Source organism: Sminthopsis crassicaudata, chromosome 1, assembly GCF_048593235.1.
Source record: "Sminthopsis crassicaudata isolate SCR6 chromosome 1, ASM4859323v1, whole genome shotgun sequence".
Taxonomy (NCBI): Eukaryota; Metazoa; Chordata; class Mammalia; order Dasyuromorphia; family Dasyuridae; genus Sminthopsis; species Sminthopsis crassicaudata.
Genome location: NC_133617.1, coordinates 268,060,380 through 268,081,016, shown reverse-complemented (window position 1 = coordinate 268,081,016; position 20,637 = coordinate 268,060,380). Strand labels below are relative to the sequence as shown.

General features: G+C 34.7%; 1 long non-coding RNA gene across 1 annotated transcript in view; it reads right to left on the bottom strand.

Annotated features, from left to right (window-relative positions):
• LOC141549321 (uncharacterized) overlaps positions 1-20,637 on the bottom strand; it is a 180,070-nt gene that overhangs the window by 94,995 nt on the left and 64,438 nt on the right. The gene's annotated exons all lie outside the window — the stretch shown is intronic.

Genomic DNA, 20,637 nt, shown 5'->3' with positions numbered 1-20,637 from the left:
ACAATTGCCCCTGCAATTCAGTACTTCTATACAATAAGTCACTATAGGGCCAACATAATTTCTAGCCTCTTAACTGCTGCTTCCAAGTCCAAAATCGCTACTACTATTGTCCCTCTTCCTATCATTCACACAACTATTCTCCATACAGCATAGTCCTCTTGATTTCCTCCTTCCCTTTGCAAATGTGTTTACTAAGTCACATACCCATGTCAACTGCCATGTCTTATCTACCTTCAGAATCAAAGTTCCATCTTGATACTCCCTAAATATACCCAAGGGATACTTGGTTAGCAGTTTCAGGCATCTGCATGGTCCTAAAGCTTTGGGCACACAGCTGAATCCCCTTCACTCACATCTCCAGGCTCTGACACGAACCTTTGGGTTTCAGCTTCCCAACTGGCATCTGTTCAATTTTATTATGGATTACCTCCTATCATCAAACTGACTAGGCAGGTAATTTTGTCCCAACCAGAATCACCCATTTAATTTACAAAGAAAGCAATTTTCACAAGGGACCACCTTCCTTAAATTGAGGACAGAATTCAAATACTTTTAATATGTTCTCAAATTGCTCCCTGACTAGTAAGAATGAGCTAGAGAGGGGGGAAAAAACATTTAAATGGCCATGCACCAACTTTCCCAATTCATTTAAAAGAAACCACAGGGAATAATCCCTGTTCCTAAATCCTTGTTGCCTTCTTTAATTATAGTGCAGTTGTAATCACCATAAGATAATTTAACATTTAACAATGTAAGAGAAAGAAATAAGATTTAAAGAGAGTTAACATTTCATCCTAGATTTCCTAAACTTCATTTAATATTAATAGCACTAATGAATCAAATCTATATAATGTGTTACAGTTTACAAAATAATGTCATGACAATAAATCCAGGAAATAGATAATGAAAATATTAGCATTGCTAGTTACAGATAAAGAAACTAAGGCTCAATCAGAGCAATTAAATAAGTTGTCCAAGGTCCATATATCTAATAAGAGGAAGAGCCAGGATTTAAATAAAGGAGCTCTGATACAGTGCTCTCTCCACTGAGTAATATTAAGCCAGTTTCTATCTATCCTTAACAAATCTGACCATATAACTCCCCTCCTCAGCAATTCCAAGAACTTCTTCTTGCATCTAAGATAAATTATAAACTCTTTTGTTTAGCTTTAAAGATCTTTCATAGTCTAAACCCAACCTATCTTTCTAGCTTCTATTGGACCATGGTCCCCCTCTCATTCTTTATCTCCCAACTCTATGGCTTTGCCCATGCTTGGAATGCACTCATTCCTTTAAGACACAGCTCTAGAACCTTCTTTCTGCATGTAGCCTTTTCTGATCTCTCCAAATACTAATGCACTTCTTTCCAAACTTTCCTATATTAGTTACATTGTAAATATTTGTATATATTTACTTTATATTTGTGCTGCATATATTTACATATATCACCTCCATTTGAACATAAACTCGTTGAGAAATAGATTGTATTGTATCAATAGTGCCTAACATAGTATCCAGCAATAGGTATTTATTAAATATTTTTATTGATTAACTAATTTATAGATATTTCCATTATGTCAAAATCAAGTCATTTGGAGCAAAATTTTAAAAGTTCTTAATTTATATTAATAGTCATACTGTAAATAAATTTGGTTTTATTTTCATTCTGTTGTTGAATGAATAGAGAGAGTTGCAGACTTGTACTCTACATTATTAAAAACACCTAAGAAATAAAAAGCCTCATGTCTGCCCTAGTTGGAAAGACAGAAAGTACATACGTGTATAATGAGAATACCAAAAAATACAACTAGCTACAAATATTAAATAGCATTGTACTAAATTCACTGGTGCATTAAAGTCAACTAGTACCAACTTTAGCCATTTATCAATTTTCAGTATAAGCATTTACATGTTGGAAATCAACAAACACAACAATTTGAGTTTGTTTTATTATTTTGTTTGTCCAAAGTTATGAAACTGATGGAGAAAATGTTAAGGATGAATATTAAATTTAAAGCATAATCCTATACACACAACACACACACACACACACACACACATATATATATATATATATATATATATATATATATATATATATATATAGAGAGAGAGAGAGAGAGAGAGAGAGAGAGAGAGAGAGAGAGAGAGAGAGAGAGAGAGAGAGAGAGAGAGAGAAAGAGAGAGAGAGAAGCAGAGTGTGGGAGTCAATTGTTAAATATTTATCAGCTTACCTCAGACATATTCCTTCACAAAAGGAATACTCTGATGCTTCCATATGGCATAGATATGACCTTGTGTCTTCACAAAACTGTGACAGTAGAATTGCAAAGATTTTGAGAAGGGACCCACACTAGAGTGGGTAGGAATGGGAAAGCTCATCCTAAGTATGCTCGCCACTTGATAATTCATTATTCAGCCACAACAATCCACGAAACAAAGGAAAATGCAAAATGTCTCTTATTCCTACATAAGGTCCCTTCTATAATTACAATGGACAAGTGAATAGAAATGGGAGGGAAAAGGTAGCTGAGGATTATGTAGTATATTTATACCAATATAATCATTTAATTAATGGTTTGTACTCTTAATATGAAATCTTTGTTAAGTAATGAATGAATTGATGTATGACTAGAGAAACTGAACATCAATATTGGCATCCTCATTATGAGTGAAACCAAAAGTCATAAAATTGTAACTAAATGAAAAGATGTTATATCATTTCTTTTCAAAGAAGTAAAAAAAAGGAATTGGTAAAAAGTCAATTTTATCTTTTGTCTAAAATGATCAGCACAATCATTTCATAAGATACTTGGCTATCTTGTCTTCCATATAGTTCTATCATATATATACATGCATAAAGTGTGTGATGGGTGTCCCCAGGCATATTCTGTCTCCAAAAAAAAAAAAAAAAGATATTTTTTGCCTTGTTTTAAAATTTCATATTTTATATGATGTCTAATTCTTAGTTAAAACAAATTTGTTGCTTTAATTTTTTTGATGAATAAAAATAATGTCCTTTCTGATTGAGTATTCAATAAATCTAAGGGAGAAATATTAAAATGGGTGTTTATTAAATACTTAATCATAATGGATATTTGTTTTTATTTATCCAACAAATTAAATAAATTTACAAATTTTTAATGATGCAAAAATATATATTTTTGGAGACAAAGTATGTGTCTAGGTTATGTTTTAAAATTAGAGGAATTAAGATTATTTACTTATATTAATGTCCAATTTTTAAAAATGAAACATTTAATTTTTTTTAAAGGACCAAGGTATCCTTAGGGAAGCACAAGAGACAAAATATGATAAACAATTCAAACTACCACCATCTTGACTACCATCTTCCCTCAGAGCCCAGTGGAAATAGTGATGCTTTTAGTCCAGTGCCCATAGCCATCATCCTGGGAAGCAAGACCTCCTGAAGTTGCTACAATTACATCTCTTGAAGACCCTTAAAAGAAAGTTCTTGTCATCAAAGTCTTTAGTACTGTCAAATGACTAAACATCTGAGAATGATATGATTTTATTACTGGAAATGACATTTGAGAAGAGAGGTTAACCTCAGTTTTGTCACTGCATCCTAAAGACCTTTCCATCTGATTTGTAACTGAAATCTTCCATATTTGTTACCTCCCCCCCCATTTAAATGTGAGTCCCTTGAGAACAGAGACTGTCTTATTTTTCTATTTGTATTCCCTGGATTTAGCACAGTACTTGGCACATTATAAGCACTTTAATAAATTATTCATTTACCAATTATAAGTAGTGGAGATGAAAATAATCTTGAAATAAGAATGGCAATAGAAACCGTTAAGCCAATTCATCCCAAATAGTTGTAGAAAAATGGGGGAAAATAGATGGGAAATAGAAAAGATTTACCTGCATTTACCTATGATCCAGTCTAATTATCAGTTATGTTGGAACTATGAAATTTGGACTTAAAACCCCTAAGTAAGTATCAGATGAACATAGCAGTGGAAATCATTCTGAAGAAAATGAAATAAGGAAGGACAAGTACTAAATAATAAATAAAAAGTTCCATATTAAAGAATATATACCAACCAAAAAAAAAACATTCAGAAATTGATTTTGGGGGCTATCATGAAAAGAAGAGAAAATATCTTAGAAATAAAGAGGGAAAATTGCAGATTTTAATAACAAAAACAAAGAAAGTAATAGCAACAATTGATCCACATATTCATTTTTTTATCTCTATTAAGTGTCAATGAAAATAGAGGCTGTGTATATTGAAACTTTCCTTTATTAAAATAGAAGGGAACAGACGGACTTTCATAGATAATATTTAGCAATCATACAATTGACTGAAATACGTTAGGAATATAAATCTTGCTGCTTTTATTTTTGATTGACTATTTAAAAACATTTGACTTGGTAGAGAAAAATGCAGCCTTTTGAGGATATCCTACAAGGTGCCTCCCAAGCATGTATTTAAGGTCACATGAAAATTTTTAATAGAAGCAATTTATCAGTATCAAGTAAGACATAAACATGGAAGATACTGAACCAGTTACACCCAGCGAAAGAACTCTGGGAGTTGATTATGAACCACTGCATAGAATTCCCAATCCCTCTATTTTTGTCTGCCTACATTTTTTATTTCTTTCACCGGCTAATTGTACATTGTTTCAAAGTCCAATTCTTTTTGTACAGCAAAATAACTGTTTGAACATGTATACACATATTGTATTTAACTTATACCTTAACATATTTAATATGTATTGGTCAACCTGCCATCTGGAAGAAGGGGTGGGGGGAAGGAGGGGAAAAGTTGGAACAAAAGGTTTTGCAATTGTCAATGCTGAAAAATTACTTATGCATAAAATTTTTGTAAAAATTAATTAAATTAATTAATTAAAAAACATAGAAGATAAATGCTCAATGAAGAAGTTCATCACTATCATGGTGACTGTCCTGCAGAGAGTTCAATTTAAAGAGTTGTTGTTTGCCCTTCATTTCCAAAGAGAATCAATGAAATCATGAAGGTGATAACTTGACTTGTAAACAAATTTAAGTGAGATAGAGATGTACAAAGTCATCAGCCTTGCTCTCCCCTCCAGGGTCATCTAAGTCCAATGCCAAGGCATAGGTCAAGACAACTGGCCACAGCCTCAAACATATTGTGAGACCTTGGCCTTTTTTTTTTTAATTTATTATTATTATATATATATATATATATATATATTATAATATTATCCCTTGTATTCATTTTTCCAAATTATCCCCCCCTCCCTCTATTCCCTCCCCCCGATGACAGGCAATCCCATACATTTTACATGTGTTACAATATAGTCTAGGTACAATATGTGTGTGCAAATATCATTTTCTTGTTGCACAATAAACATTAGAATCCGAAGGTACATGCAACCTGGGCAGACAAATATTAGTGCTAACAATTTACATTCACTTCCCAGTGTTTCTTCTCTGGGTGTAGCTACCTCTGTCCATCATTGATCAACTGGAAGTGAGTTGGATCTTCTTTATGTTGAAGATTTCCACTTCCATCAGAATACATCCTCATACAGTATTGTTGTTGAAGTGTACAGTGATCTTCTGGTTCTGCTCATTTCACTCAGCATCAGTTGGTTTAAGTCTCTCCAAGCCTCTCTGTATTCCTCCTGCTGGTCATTTCTTACAGAGGAATAATATTCCATAACCTTCATATACCACAATTTACCCAACCATTCTCCAACTGATGGACATCCATTCAACTTCCAGTTTCTAGCTACAACAAAAAGAGCTGCCACAAACATTTTGGCACATATACGTCTCTTTCCGCTCTTTAGTATTTCTTTGGGATATAATCCCAGTAGTAGCGCTGCTGGGTCAAAGGGTATGCACAGTTTGATAACTTTTTGGGCATAGTTCCAAATTGCTCTCCAGAATGGCTGGATTCTTTCACAACTCCACCAGCAATGTATTAGTGTCCCAGTTTCCCCACATCCCCTCCAACATTCATCATTATTTGTTCCTGTCATCTTAGCCAATCTGACAGGTGTGTAGTGGTATCTCAGAGTGGTCTTAATTTGCATTTCTCTGATCAGTAGTGATTTGGAACACTCTTTCATGTGAGTGGATATAGTTTCAATTTCTTCCTCTGAGAATTGTCTGTTCATATCCTTTGACCATTTATCAATTGGAGAATGGTTCGGTTTCTTATAAATTAGGGTCAGTTCTCTATATATTTTGGAAATGAGACCTTTGTCAGAACCTTTGTTTTTAAAAATATTTTCCCAATTTGTTACTTCCCTTCTAATCTTGTTTGCATTAGTATTATTTGTACAGAAACTTTTTAGTTTGATGTAATCAAAATCTTCTATTTTGTGATCAATAATGATCTCTAGTTCTCCTCTGGTCAAAAATTCCTTCCTCCTCCACAAGTCTGAGAGGTAGATTATCCTCTGTTCCTCTAATCTATTTATTATCTCCCTCTTTATGCCTAAATCATGGACCCATTTTGATCTTATCTTGGTATATGGTGTTAAGTGTGGATCCATATCTAATTTCTGCCATACTAATTTCCAGTTTTCCCAACAGTTTTTTCCGAATAATGAATTTTTATCCCTAATGTTGGTATCTTTGGGTTTGTCAAAGATTAGGTTGCTATATATGTATCCTTTTTTGTCCTTTGTATCTAATCTGTTCCACTGATCTACCGGTCTATTTCTTAGCCAATACCAAATGGTTTTGGTGACTGCTGCTATATAATATAGCTTTAGATCAGGTACACTTAGACCACCTTCCTCTGAGTTTTTTTTCATTAGTTCCCTTGCAATTCTCGACCTTTTATTCTTCCATATGAATTTTGTTGTTATTTTTTCTAGGTCATTGAAATAGTTTCTTGGGAGTCTGATTGGTATAGCACTAAATAAATAGATTAGTTTGGGGAGTATTGTCATCTTTATTATATTTGCTTGGCCTATCCAAGAGCACTGAATGTCTTTCCAATTATTTAAATCTGATTTTATTTTTGTGGCAAGTGTTTTGTAATTTTTCTCATATAATTCCTGACTTTTCTTTGGTAGATGGATTCCCAAATACTTTATACTCTCAACATTTGTTTGGAATGGAATTTCTCTTTGTATCTCTTGCTGTTGCATTTTGTTAGTGATATATAAAAATGCCGAGGATTTATGTGGATTTATTTTGTATCCTGCCACTTTGCTGAAATTTTGAATTATTTCTAGTAGCTTTTTAGCAGAGTCTTTGGGGTTCTCTAAGTATACCATCATGTCATCTGCAAAAAGTGATAGTTTAATTTCCTCATTTCCTACTCTAATTCCTTGAATCTCTTTCTCGGCTCTTATTGCCGAGGCTAGCATTTCTAGTACTATATTGAATAGTAATGGTGATAGTGGGCAACCTTGTTTCACTCCTGATCTTACTGGGAAAGGTTGCAGTTTATTTCTATTGCATATTATGCTTACTGAAGGTCTTAAATATATGCTCCTGATTATTCTAAGGAATAGTCCATTTATTCCTATACTCTCAAGAGTTTTTAGTAGGAATGGATGTTGGATTTTGTCAAATGCTTTTTCTGCATCTATTGAGATGATCATATGGTTCTTATTAATTTGATTATTAATATGGTCAATTATATTAATAGTTTTCCTAATATTGAACCAGCCCTGCATTCCTGGAATAAATCCTACTTGATCATAGTGTATTATCCTGGAGATGATTTTCTGAAGTCTTTTTGCTAATATCTTATTTAAGATTTTAGCATCAATATTCATTAAGGAGATTGGAGACCTTGGCCTTTTTAAGGTTAGGTCTTTCCCTGGTCTCAGTTTGTCTGAGGAAACACCAGTTGAGTGATTTAAGGTTAAGTAAGAACTGAGGTAAAAAGATGGTTTAGTTTGCCTTCACAAAAGAACCAATCTGGGAAAGGAAGATCCTCAGAGTTTCTGGCCAGAACAGAAACATTTGCTATTTATATTCACCCTGAGCCATCAAAATCCAAATAATGAAGGATAGCTTATAGATATTTCTAATTACATATGACATCATGTTAATTGTATTGATATTGAAAACTACAGGGCCTCCTCAGGGAGATTCAGTTATTCATAAAAGATCATCCTAGAAAAACCAAACCAGAAAAAAAAAATGAGTAGAAAAAGAATACATACATACATACATATATATATAATATATATATATATTATATATATATGTATGTGTGTGTATATATATATATGTATATATCAAAAATAATGTTTGATTATATGGGGAATTCATTGAGAGAGACAGAGTCAGAGACAGAGAAAAACAGACACACAGAGTAAGACAGAGAGACAGAGAGAGAAAGAGAAAGAGTTTAATAGTTAAAGCAGATAGACAGTGAACTAGGACCATAATTGAATGGAGATGAATTAAATCAAATTTGGAAATTCTTCATACTGTTTTCAACAGTTTCTAACTCTTTCCTGCCCCCCTGGAAATCCAATATCTTCCCAGTGTTTTCATATGACTACAAATCATGGAACCCCTTGATATAAGGGCAACAAAAAATTGCATGACGGTGGAAAGAGACTCCAACAACATAAAAGGGAAATGTAGCATAGGAAAAATGGGCAGGTAGTTGGACAGTGGATAGAGTACTGGACCCGGAGTCAGGAAGACTCCTCTCTGGGAATTTAAATCTGGCCCCAAACATTTAGTAGCTATGTGACCCTGAGCAAATCACTGAACTCTTGTTCACCTCAATTCCCTCCTTTGTTGGAGAAGGAAATGGCAAACCAATCCAATGTCACTGCCAAAAAAAAAAAACAAAAAAAAACAAATGGGGTCATGAAGAATCAGATACAACTTAAAAGACTGAACAGTAAAATAGAAATAGTAGCACCTATCACACAGAGCTGTTCTGAGAATCAAATTCTTACCTATCCTTTAATTACTGAATCTGTTGCCTCAGGCAAACAGAGACCTTGGAAAGACTTAAGCTTTAAAAGCCCAGTGTCTCTCACTGCATCTGGGGTTATTGCTAGTCATATTGACCTATGTCTTGCAACTGGACTCTAATGACTCTGGAGGAGAAATTGAGGCTGGTGACTTTGCATATCTGCCTTATTTAAATCCAATCCACTTTCAAGTCAAGACATCACACCCCCTCTCTTCAGTTGTCATTGGTCCTCTTTGACAACAAAGGACAAACAATAACGATCTGTAAAGTACAAGACAGAGACTATACTTATCTGATTTTGGCTCAATGTTTTAGCCTTTACAAATTGTTCTAGATCTTCACTTTTTCATGCAATATGCTAGCGAATTCTGCTGCCTTTGGGACATTTGAAAACTTAATACTCATGTCATTATGTCTCTACAACTAATAATTGACATATTAACAAGAATAAAACCAAACTTAAATTGCTACAATCACTATAATGTGATCTTTTTGAAGACAAGAATTGTGATTTTTGCCTTTCTTTATATCTTCATTGCTTAATAAGCATTTACTAAATACTTATTTGATTGTCCCCCATTATGGATCTCCTTTCATTTCAACATGGAAGCATTAGTAGCTATTTTGGGGTTTGGTCATTCTATAAGTACCAAATCTGACTGGATTATTGTCTAGCCCATATTACTCTATCTTGTCCACAAGAATAGAATTAGAAACTTTGTTAAATCCTTTGCCAAAAGTCAGATAACAGCTACTATATACATTATATATGTGTATATGTATATACATATATACAAACATACATACATATAAATGTGTATATTTGTCTATATACATATATACAAATATACATACATATAAATGTGTATATTTGTCTATATACATATATACATATGGATAGATGGGCAGATAGAAGTATCTATAAGTTATAAGAAAATAGATATATATATGCATAATGCAGCTAAAATTCCCTTTATTAGTATAGCTGTCCAGTTATAAAAAAAAAGAAATGAATTTAATCTGGTATGAACTGTTTTAATGAAGTTATGATAGTTCTTTATGCTCAGTGCTTCTACTTCTAGATGTTCACTAAGCATCTCTTTTAATTATATATCCTAGAATTTTTCGAGGAATCCAAACTAAATTCATTTGCTTATGATTTTCAGAGTCTGCTATTGTTCCTTTAAAAAAAAAAATCTGGCCTGCATTCATCCTTCTACAATCCTGTGGTATATTTACTGTTATCCATAATCTTTCAAAGATTACTAACAGTACCTCGGTAATCATATGTGCTGATTTTTCAATACCCTAGTATGTAATTCATCTGGATGAAGTGACTTAAACATATTATCACGGTCAGCTAGATATGCTCCTGACTTATCTTAGGTATCAACCCACTATTACTCATTCAGTTCTGTCCTTTTCAATGCAAAGATCATTCTATTTGGCAGGGAAAAAAGAAACAAAATCTAAATTGAGCAACCCACTCACTTTACAAGGAAACAAGGAGATATGAAGTAGCTGACCAGTTCAACCAGTAATAAAGAGTAGAACTTGGATTTGAAGTTAGCTCTTCTCACTGAAAATCTAGAGCATTTTCCACTGTACCACACTGACTGGCCCTCCTTCCATCATGCCTTTAGAGACTTAATGCTTCCATTGACATAGACAAGGAAATATCCTATATTATGAATGATAAAAGATCAAGGGTCATAACCTTGCCATTCTATGAAAGAACACAAGATCCCACTAAAGAATAGAAGTCAACCAATTTAATCTGTGCTGTAGGGAAGTTGGTTGGATCCCAAAAGCCTCCATACCTATTTGGTGCTCAATACTAGGATCAGTCTGACACTCAAAGAAGCCATGCTTATCAGAGAGATGTGGATGAGATTGGCATAGCTAAAAGCAATACTTTAAAGAAAATGGAAGACCAACAGACTATCAGTAAATTATCCCAGAAATTTGTCCATTTTAAATGACTAGCAAAAGAAGAGAGGAAGGGAAGGAAAAGAAAGTTACATGACAATTTTATTATGTATTTAAAAAGAATAGAATGTAAAATGTTAAAAATAGATTTTTAATTTCATGTGCAATCATCTTTTTTTTAAATTATACTATAGAAATGCTTGTATTATTTCATAAATTAAAAAGAAAAGAAAAAGAAAGAGAATGACAATGAGAATGAAATTAGGTGAATTGAGTAGGGTTTCAACTTCAATGATTGTCCAAATGAACATTAAGTTAGATTATCTGCTAAAGCCCCAGATAAAAATTTAAATAGTCCTATGTGTTTCTTTCACTCCTACTGAAAGTTTGTCAAACCCTGAGGTACTACTTAGTTGGTCCCTAGAAGTACACTTTACATAAAACTATGCCTAATGGCTGCTGGTTAATATTACTGCACAATAAGTGCTTTTGAAGGTTGTCTAGCTCTGGTGAATTCTTATAGAATCAGACCAAAAAGGAAAAAACCATGAGAATAAAAAACAAACAAACCCAAAAAAGGTGAAAATACTATGCTTCAATCCACATTCAGTCTCCATAGTTTTTTCTGTCTGGATGTAGATGGCATTTTTTCATCCCAAGTCTATGAGAATTACCTTAAATCACTGCATTATTGAGAAGAACCAAGTCCATCACAGTTGATCATCACACAATCTTACTGTTTGTTACTGTATACAATGTTTTTCTGGTTCTTACTTTTTCAGAATCAGTTCATGTAAGTGTCTTTTCAGAATTTTCCGAAATCAGCCTGCTTATCATTGTTATAGAATAATAATATTCCATTACATTCATATATCATAATTTAGTCATTCTATACAATTGATGGGCATCCATTCAATTTCCAATTCCTTGCAAATACAAAAAGAACTGCTACAAACATTTTTGCACATGTGTGTGCAAATGTGGATCATTTTCCCTAAATTTCTATGACTTTGAATTACTTGTCCCTTATATTTTGAAGTATTCCCTCCTTACCTTCTTCTAAACTCACAGCCTTCCTTTAAAGAATGCTCAGTTCAAGTGCCATTTCCTATATGAAGCCTTTGCTGATCTTTCCAGTTGCTCATGGCCTTTCTCCACTAAAATTATTTTGTTTCTACTACATATATAGTTTGAATTTACATACATATATATATGCATACATATATGTGTATATATATATAATATGTATATATTATATATATATATATATATGTGTGTGTGTGTGTGTGTGTGTGTGTGTGTGTGTGTGTTGCTTCTCCCTTTAATAGAATGTAAGCTTCTTTTAAATTTTGTCTTTGTATCTTCAGCATACTAGTAAGAACATCTGGCTAATATGGTGCTTAATAAATATTAGTTAAATAATGTAAATACAAGAAGTTGGCTTTCCCTTTCCCAGTGTTTCAATTCTAACAACTCTACCCTTGTTTGTTTTGTCCCTTAGGGCTTAGTATATATTTCCTTTTATTTAATATTTAGTATATACTACATTTCTATTCAAAACAATGTTCTAGGTCATTTTGCAGCTTTTAAATATATTTTGTGAGTAGTAATTGCTTTCCTCATTAATGCAACAAATCTTAGCATGGAATTTAGAAATTAATATCTCTATCCTTAAGTCAAAATGACCTATACACATGAGCATACTAGCCATGCCCCTCATGTGACTCATCTCTCAGTAAAAGCCAGTCAGCAAGTTATAAATGACAGGAAAATATGGTCAGTATTTGAAAGATAGGCACTTAGCCTTGCTCTCTAACCAAATATTACTACTTAAGCAATTTAATTTAATTCATCAAGAATTTATTAAGCACCTACTACATGCTAAGCACAAGGAACAATCTTAATAAATTCAGAAAATATCCATATTCTCTCCAGCCAAGAACTAACCATAAAGGTGCCTGTATTTACTTCATACAGTACCATGCACACAGTGGACTTTTAATAAGTGCTTGTTAACTGACTGATTTCAACTCTGTCAAGTTGAAATAATTTAAATGCATCTTCTTCTGGCTGCCTATCCAACTTTAGCTGATACAGAAAGGACATAATTCCCTTTATATCAGGGCACAACACATCTTGGATGCCAAGTGGTCTGGGTGTCTAGAAATGGCATCAACATGTTAGTATTTTCAACAATAATCATTCATAGATTTTCAAGATTTTGTAATGGCTAAGGGATAAATGTCTCTCAGACAGGAATGCCAACTCTATTGATTGGTTTTGTCCCAGTCTCTGTGTGCTACTGATTCTACCCCTCTTCTAACCCAAAAGTTGGGAGTGGGTGGAGTACTGGAGAGAAGAAAGGAAGTTAGTCAATAAACATTTATTAAGCACAGGGAAACTCTTTTGCCAGGATTACAAACCATTCATTATCTTCTTCAGATGTCTCATTCTCCAGTTCCTCTTCTCATTAAATTAAAAAAAAAAAAATAATGCCCAATGCAACATCAATTACTTCCTTACTTTATGTAGCCAGTTCTTTTTTCCAAAACTAGTCTGAACTAACCATTCTGTTTTTGCTATCCTATGAGGAAATGTCACTTTTCTCTCCCTTGCCTCCTTCCCCAAGTTCATTATGTTGAGCAGGAAAGAGTGGATACAGAAAAGCCTACCTTTTCTTGCTCTAGAGCCTGCCCTTCCTTCAAGAATTTTTGTGAAAGAAGAGAATCTTTCCCTTTAACAAGAAAATGCTGCATTTAACCATTCTGGAGAGCAATTTGGAACTATGCACAAAGAGCTATCAAACTGTGCATATCCTTTGATCGAGCAGTGTTTCTATTGGGCTTATATCCTAGATCTTAAAGGAGGGAAAGGGGACCCACATGTGCAAAAATGTTTGTGGCAGCCCTTTTTGTAGTGGCAAGAAACAGGAAACTGAGTGGATGCCCATCAGTTGGAAAATGGCTGAATAAGTTATGGTATATGAATGTTATGAAATATTATTGTTCTATAAAAAATTATCAGCAGGATAATTTCAGAGGCCTGGAAAGACTTACATGAACTGATGCTAAGTGAAGTAAGCAGAACATGATGATCAATTCTGATGGGCTTCACTCTTTTCAGCAATGAGATGATTCAGGCCAGGTCCAGTGATCTTGTGATGAAGAGAGTCATCTACACCCAGAGAGAGGACTGTGAGAACTGAGTGTGGATCACAACATAGCATTTTCACTCCTGCTGTTCTTATTTGTTTACATTTTATTTTCTCTTTTTTTTCTTTTTGATTTGATTTTTCTTGTACAGGAAGATAATTGTATAAATATAGTATATATTTTTATCATGTTTTACATATGTTGGATTACTTATTATCTAGGGGAGCAGGTGGGGAGAAGGGAGAAAATTGGAATAAAAGGTTTGCAAGGATTAATATTAAAAAATTATCCATACATATCTTCCCCCCCCCCCCCCAGGCTGGGGTTAAGTGACTTGCCCAGGGTCACACAGCTAGGAAGTGTTAAGTGTCTGAAACCAAATTTGAACTCTGGTCCTCCTGAATTCAGGGCTGGTGCTCTATCCACTGCGCCACCTAGCTGCCTCCATAAATATATTTCGAAAATTAAAAAGCTTAAATAAAAAAAAGAAGAAAATGCTGGGCTTTGTAGAAGAAGGTTTAGGGCCAAATGCATTGGCACCCCAAAATCTCCTTCTCCTCTTTCCACCTTTACGGCTATAAGAAGGAAGAAAATGGTTCAGAATTTAAAATCATTTCATCATGTCATTTAATCCATAATGCACAAGCTCAGAACTGAAATCTTGGGCTCCTAAGAACCAGATTCAATCCTAGGGGCTTCTCAAAATCACTCTCTGCTTCATGCCATACAGGATTTTCCCTTCAAACGTCAAAATCTGACTTAATCTTCCCCCACCTAAGATTTACTCTTGGAACATCAGAATTTGGCTTGTGTAAAGGTCTCCACCACAAATGGAAAATGAGCCCTCCTCTGCCATGCAAGCACCTAAGCAAGTAATACATAGAATGCAAGTTAAGCTTTATTTCTCCTGATAGAAAACACAAAATACACAGAACACCTGAGCCCATAAATAGTCAAAACAACTCTCTTTTTCTCTTCAGGGACTCTCCACCTCCCATGGGGACTTATGCACTCCTCCAGTCTTATAATAATAATCTGGTGTTGAGGTCTATTCTTCCCTCATCCCCACCCCCAGCAGCAGGAGAAAGAACTCAAAGCTGTTTGAGTCAAGGTAACTATTCCTACTGTAAGCACCACCCCCTTGATAACTAGGATTTGCTATAGGGGATTGTGGGACCATGAAATTACACAGACTCCCTCTAGGGAACCAGAGTTCTTGTGTGTTTGCAACCTTCTCCCTGGTCATTCCATCTCTATTTCTGATTTTAATCATGTTAGTCATTGACTATATGACTTTGTAGCATTGAAAGCTATATTTAAATATAATAGTTTAAATTATCAGATTCTTAGAAACAAATGAGGCATTAGAGATAACTTAGTCCAAGTTTCTCATTCTACAGATGAAATAAACAGAGATGAAGGGACTTATTTACCCAAAGGCATTATATAGTCACTTAATGCTAATGCTTGAACTGGAAGTCATATCTTCTAAATTTCCTATACTACTACTATGCCACAATGAATATCGACCACTAAAAACAAAGATGACATGTCCTGTCTCAAAAGGAAGAAATCTTATTGTGGTTTTTAATTATTCACAAATTACTTAATTGCATAAAGAAAAATAAGACAGAAAACAAAATAAAAGGAACCAAAGTATTAGTGAGATTATCTCTATACTATTCAACACATTACTTAATGAGAAGGGATACAAAATGGCAGCCTTGGAAATATATACAATCTCTCCACCTCTCTCCTTTTTTCAGTGTTTGTGACTCCCAAAAAAGAGAATCTGATACCTTGAAAGTGAAAATAATCACATAGAAACACACACACATACACACACACACCAACAGTATAATAACAGTTCATTATGAAGTTCATTATGATTATTTTTCGAACATTTGTTGGATCCACAGAATTCCAATGAGGGACTCTCGAGAAAACAAAGGATAGTCACTGCTTTTGAATCACAGGTATTCCTAACAATTATTGTCCAGGTAGAACAAGGCCTTTTGAAGACAATATCAGTTTGTTTAGAATAGTATATAATTCTACATAATTGCTTTGCTCCAGGTGAGTTGGGGATTGTGTTCTTTTTCTCTTACTCTACATTCTGTTATTTCATGTTTTGAAGTGCAGATACTTAGAATTGAAAGGGACTTTAGGGGCCATCTTGTCCAGTTTAAGGAAACTAGCCCAGAGAGAGGCAATAATTGTTCAAGATCACACAAGTTTTAAATGACAGAGGTAGGGTTCTCTGTTTGCATATCTACACTTTACTCATTAAATACACTGTCTCCTACCACCTTAAAAGGGAGAGTGAGGGTAAGAGTAGGGGTTTCAATCCTTTACATTTTCCAAAGCACTTATCTTGAAATAAGACTCTGAGAGAGAAGTAATGAAAACAGTTTTTAAACCACCATTTTACAGAAGGGCAAGCAACTTTGCCCACAATCACATAGCTAGAGTATATGGATGCAGCACTCAAAGTCAGGTCTATTGAGGACAACTCCAAAGCCTTTTCCATAACATCATGCTGCTCTCTAATTTGAGAGGTTGGTTTTTTCCTGCCATTTTTCCAAGGTTTTAAATTAAATAATGGTGTTACCAATTGCCATTAGCTATGCCAAAAACAATGTGCCTTTTAAAGTACATTTCAGCTAACATCACTCCCAATGACAGCAAGACAAATCCGATGAAGAGCATGTAATAAGGTCTATTCCTTTCCCATGAAGCATAGGATCCCTATAAATACAGTAGATACATGTCCATGGATTTATGTGACTGTAGATACTTATACATACCCTATGATGTTCTTTGCTTAATATTAGGCAAAAGAGGATAACACTGAAATTTTTTAACCCAAAAAAAGTGTCCCCGAGGAAATAATGAAGGCTCCAATTGCTCAAATTTTTTAAGTAATCCTGAACAAAGCACTCAAGAAAATATTGGAGGGAATAATTTTGTCCTCACTGGGGAATTGTTCAGATGATCTAATAGGTCTTTGCTCTCACTCTAATTTCTATGATTCATGTGTGACTTATTTAATTGTTACACTGTATTGCAGCTATCTTAAAGAATGCTTTTATTCTTTGAAAAAAAGTCTGAATTTAAATAATCCCCTTTTCTTTATTCCCAGGCCTACCTCCCACCTTTCATTTGGTTATATTAACTTTTTGACCTACTCTGAATGATGAGCTACCTCCAAAGATGTGATAAATCTGTCTGGTGGATTAAAAAAAAAACAAACTATATGTCATCAGGGTGACTGGCACAGAGCAGGTTTGGTGATATGCCAGCAGCCAAAGAGTTAAGTGGAGTCCCCACAGAGCTCCAATCAGTGGTTAGTGGTTAATTCAGAACAAGCTTGGAACCTGGATACAACCACATCTTGGAAAATAGGACAAAACTAGTTCATTCTCTACCACTTTTAGTACTTATCATTGTCAGGAAACCACCTGTTACTTGGGAGAGAGTCAAAAGAATTTCAATCCATAATTAAAGGAATAATGAATAAAAACATATTGTGAATTACTATCCAAGCCCCAGGCAGATGTGTTCTTTAACTGGGGTTTGATCGGTGCTATTAATTTAGGAGAAAAATAACACGTAACAAAGCGTATGTGAACAAAGATTCTGCCCAGCTTGGTGTTTTGTTTCCATTCAGTCTCTAGTTTGAACCCTCTCAGTAGACAGTTGTGGTTAGCAACAATTTTGCAGGCAGAGCTCAAATTACTTGAAAATAAAAGTTGTACTTGCTAATATATTAAAACAAAGTTGACAGCTAATTAGAATCAAACCAACTATTGCATCATTTGAAATATCCATAAATGACAGCTGAAGAATATGGGTGAATAGAATAAGACTGTCTGGGTTTTCATCCACTCTGAACTGGAAAGAAATATCAAATACAGCTGTTGTAAGATTGTCTCAATCTTTAAAACAGTAGGGCAGAGGAGATCTCTATCCCAGAGCAACTCACAAACTGCACACTTTCACAAATCCTTTTGGCTACTAGAAGCTTCATTTGCTTTATGAACTATATCCTAAAACATGATTTTCTTAATATTAGTAAGAATACTAACAATTAAACACAGAAGTTGTAATCGATGGGTAGTTAATTGAAATTCAGGTCATTTCTACATGGAATTTCAACAGCTCAGAAATCTTCAGAGGAAAGTATAATTTTAGGTCAGAGAGAGGCAAAAAAGGGGGAAATAAATCTTGTTTATAGTCAATACAATGATTCAACAAACATTTATTAATCACCTATTAAAGAAATGTGAGAAACACAAATTTAGAAAAATCCTCCCTCCAAATGTTGATATGGACTATTTATAACTGACATGTAGTGGTGCCTTCGAAGCCCATATTGGTTTGATCAGCCACAGCTGGACAAACTATGCAATGATACTAACATAGGGATGTCATTTTGATCTTCTTCAAGTATGAAGGACAACAAACTATGTTCAAGATACTATGTTTAATGCTTAGATAACAAAGATGAACACTAAAGTCCCTGCCTTCAAGGAGCTTACAAACTAGTGAGGGAAAGGCACTCAATATTGAATGTGATAAGGGCAAAGGAAAGATTCAAAATGCTGTAAGAAAATTTGAGACAGGAGATAATGCTTTTAGCTTGGAGAGAATGAGAGTTCCTGAGTTGGATCTCAAACAAAGAAAATAATGTCAGCAGCATTCATGAGGAAAGAGACTGCAAACACATGAGAATATACCCTGTGTGATACAGGAAAAACTGAAAGCTACACTTAGTAGCCCTGTTTGGCTGGGTTGTAAAATATGTCAAGGAGTGGAGTGTGAAATAAAATTGGGGAAGTTCATTGGAATTAGATTATAAAGGGTTATAAATGCCGGACTGAAAAACATTAATTAACTCTCCAGTTATCCATAGACTTATGAAAATATATCAAAACTACAACTATGTCACAAATATACACCCATGTAGAAATTGGAGGGGAGAAAAACAATTGCTAAGCCATCTTATCTAATTAAAAAATCAGAGTACATTTCCCTTAAATGGTTAAATAATAATAAACTCAATGTGGGGAATGGGGGATAGTTATCACAGAATAACAATGTCATATTTGGAAGAGATGAACAAGTGATCATACAGCATTTGTTTGAAAACCTCAAAAGAGGGGGAATCCTACTGTTCCCCTCCTTGATCCCCAGTATGTTCTATCCTGCTCTAATTGTCAGGATATTTTGTTCCAAAGTAAATGCTAAATTTACTACTTTTAAACTTTCATCCATTGTTCCATATTCTGCTTTATAAAACCAAGAAGACAACATTGAATTCCTCTTTATATAATAACAATCCTAATACTTGAAGACAGCAAACACATTCCCCTAAGAGTTGGTTTTCCACAATTAGAAGTAGTTGGTTTTTCCCCAATATTCTCTGACCAATTCTAAGATTCTGAACCTTTGGAATTCCCAATAATTCCAAGCTTATTAAATCTAAAATACTATATTTATAGAGCTTCTAGAATCTGAATATGTTATGACACCTCCTAAATGAAGGGAAAAAAATGATTTCTTTTGGTACAGAATTAAAAGTCCAGATGTTCAGTTAAGGGACCAAAAAAAGGGGTAAAAAGTCACCAAGTCCTTATTTCCTCCCCCTACCCTCACCCCAATGATCCATATTCTTATCAGTTACCCCTGTGTCCATCAGTATCCACGCTGCCATGCATTTTTAATTGCTGTCATTTTTCCAAAAGTAGTGAAGGGCCTTGATCTTTTGGTTTTGTGACCAATGAGCAGGATCATCCATTTATGAAATGCTGATGGGGATTAAGACTTTAGCCATGTGACCATGAAAAAGCAAGCTCTCAAATCTAATTCTGTCCTAGTCCATCCACTTGACTTCATTCATTGTTCAGCCATCAGAAATACGGCAACAAACCTTTACAGACTCTTATTTTGGGCTTATTCACACATGGTCCTCCAGATGGGCCTGACATCCTACACTACTCCACTCTCAATTTGTATGCACTTTATCCACCCAAGTGGCCTCCTATATGCATATTCTCCCTCCCTCCCTTCCTCTCCCTTTCTCCCCCCTTTCTTTCTCCCCCTCCTCCTTCTCTATTTCTTTTTTCTTTGTCTCTTCTCCTTATACATACACACACACACACACACACACACACACACACTCTCTCTCTCTCTCTCTCTCTCTCTCTCTCTCTCTCTCTCTCTCTCTCTCTCTCTCACACACACACACACACACACACACACACACACACACACCATGCTAATTGGGCTCCCTTGTGAGTTTGCATCACTTAGCCCACCCCTAAAGGCAGATGTGAATGTGAATGGGTTAAAAGGGACACACTTTGCACCTGTCAATTAAGTTCACTAGACTGCTCTGTGACAAGATGCCCATGGTACCCAGGAACATGCTGACCTGGGCTAGAATAGAGAGTTTCAGCTGTCCTTTAAAACTAACCTTAGAGAAAGAATGCTCCCCTTCTGTGGCTAGTTGTTGGGGGAACTCTCTTGGAATGTCCATGACAGCAGGTGCAGGGCCCATCTGAAGGCTTAGCCAATTGGGCTGTACTGAGCAAGTTGAGAGAACTCTATGTACTCCAGTTGACT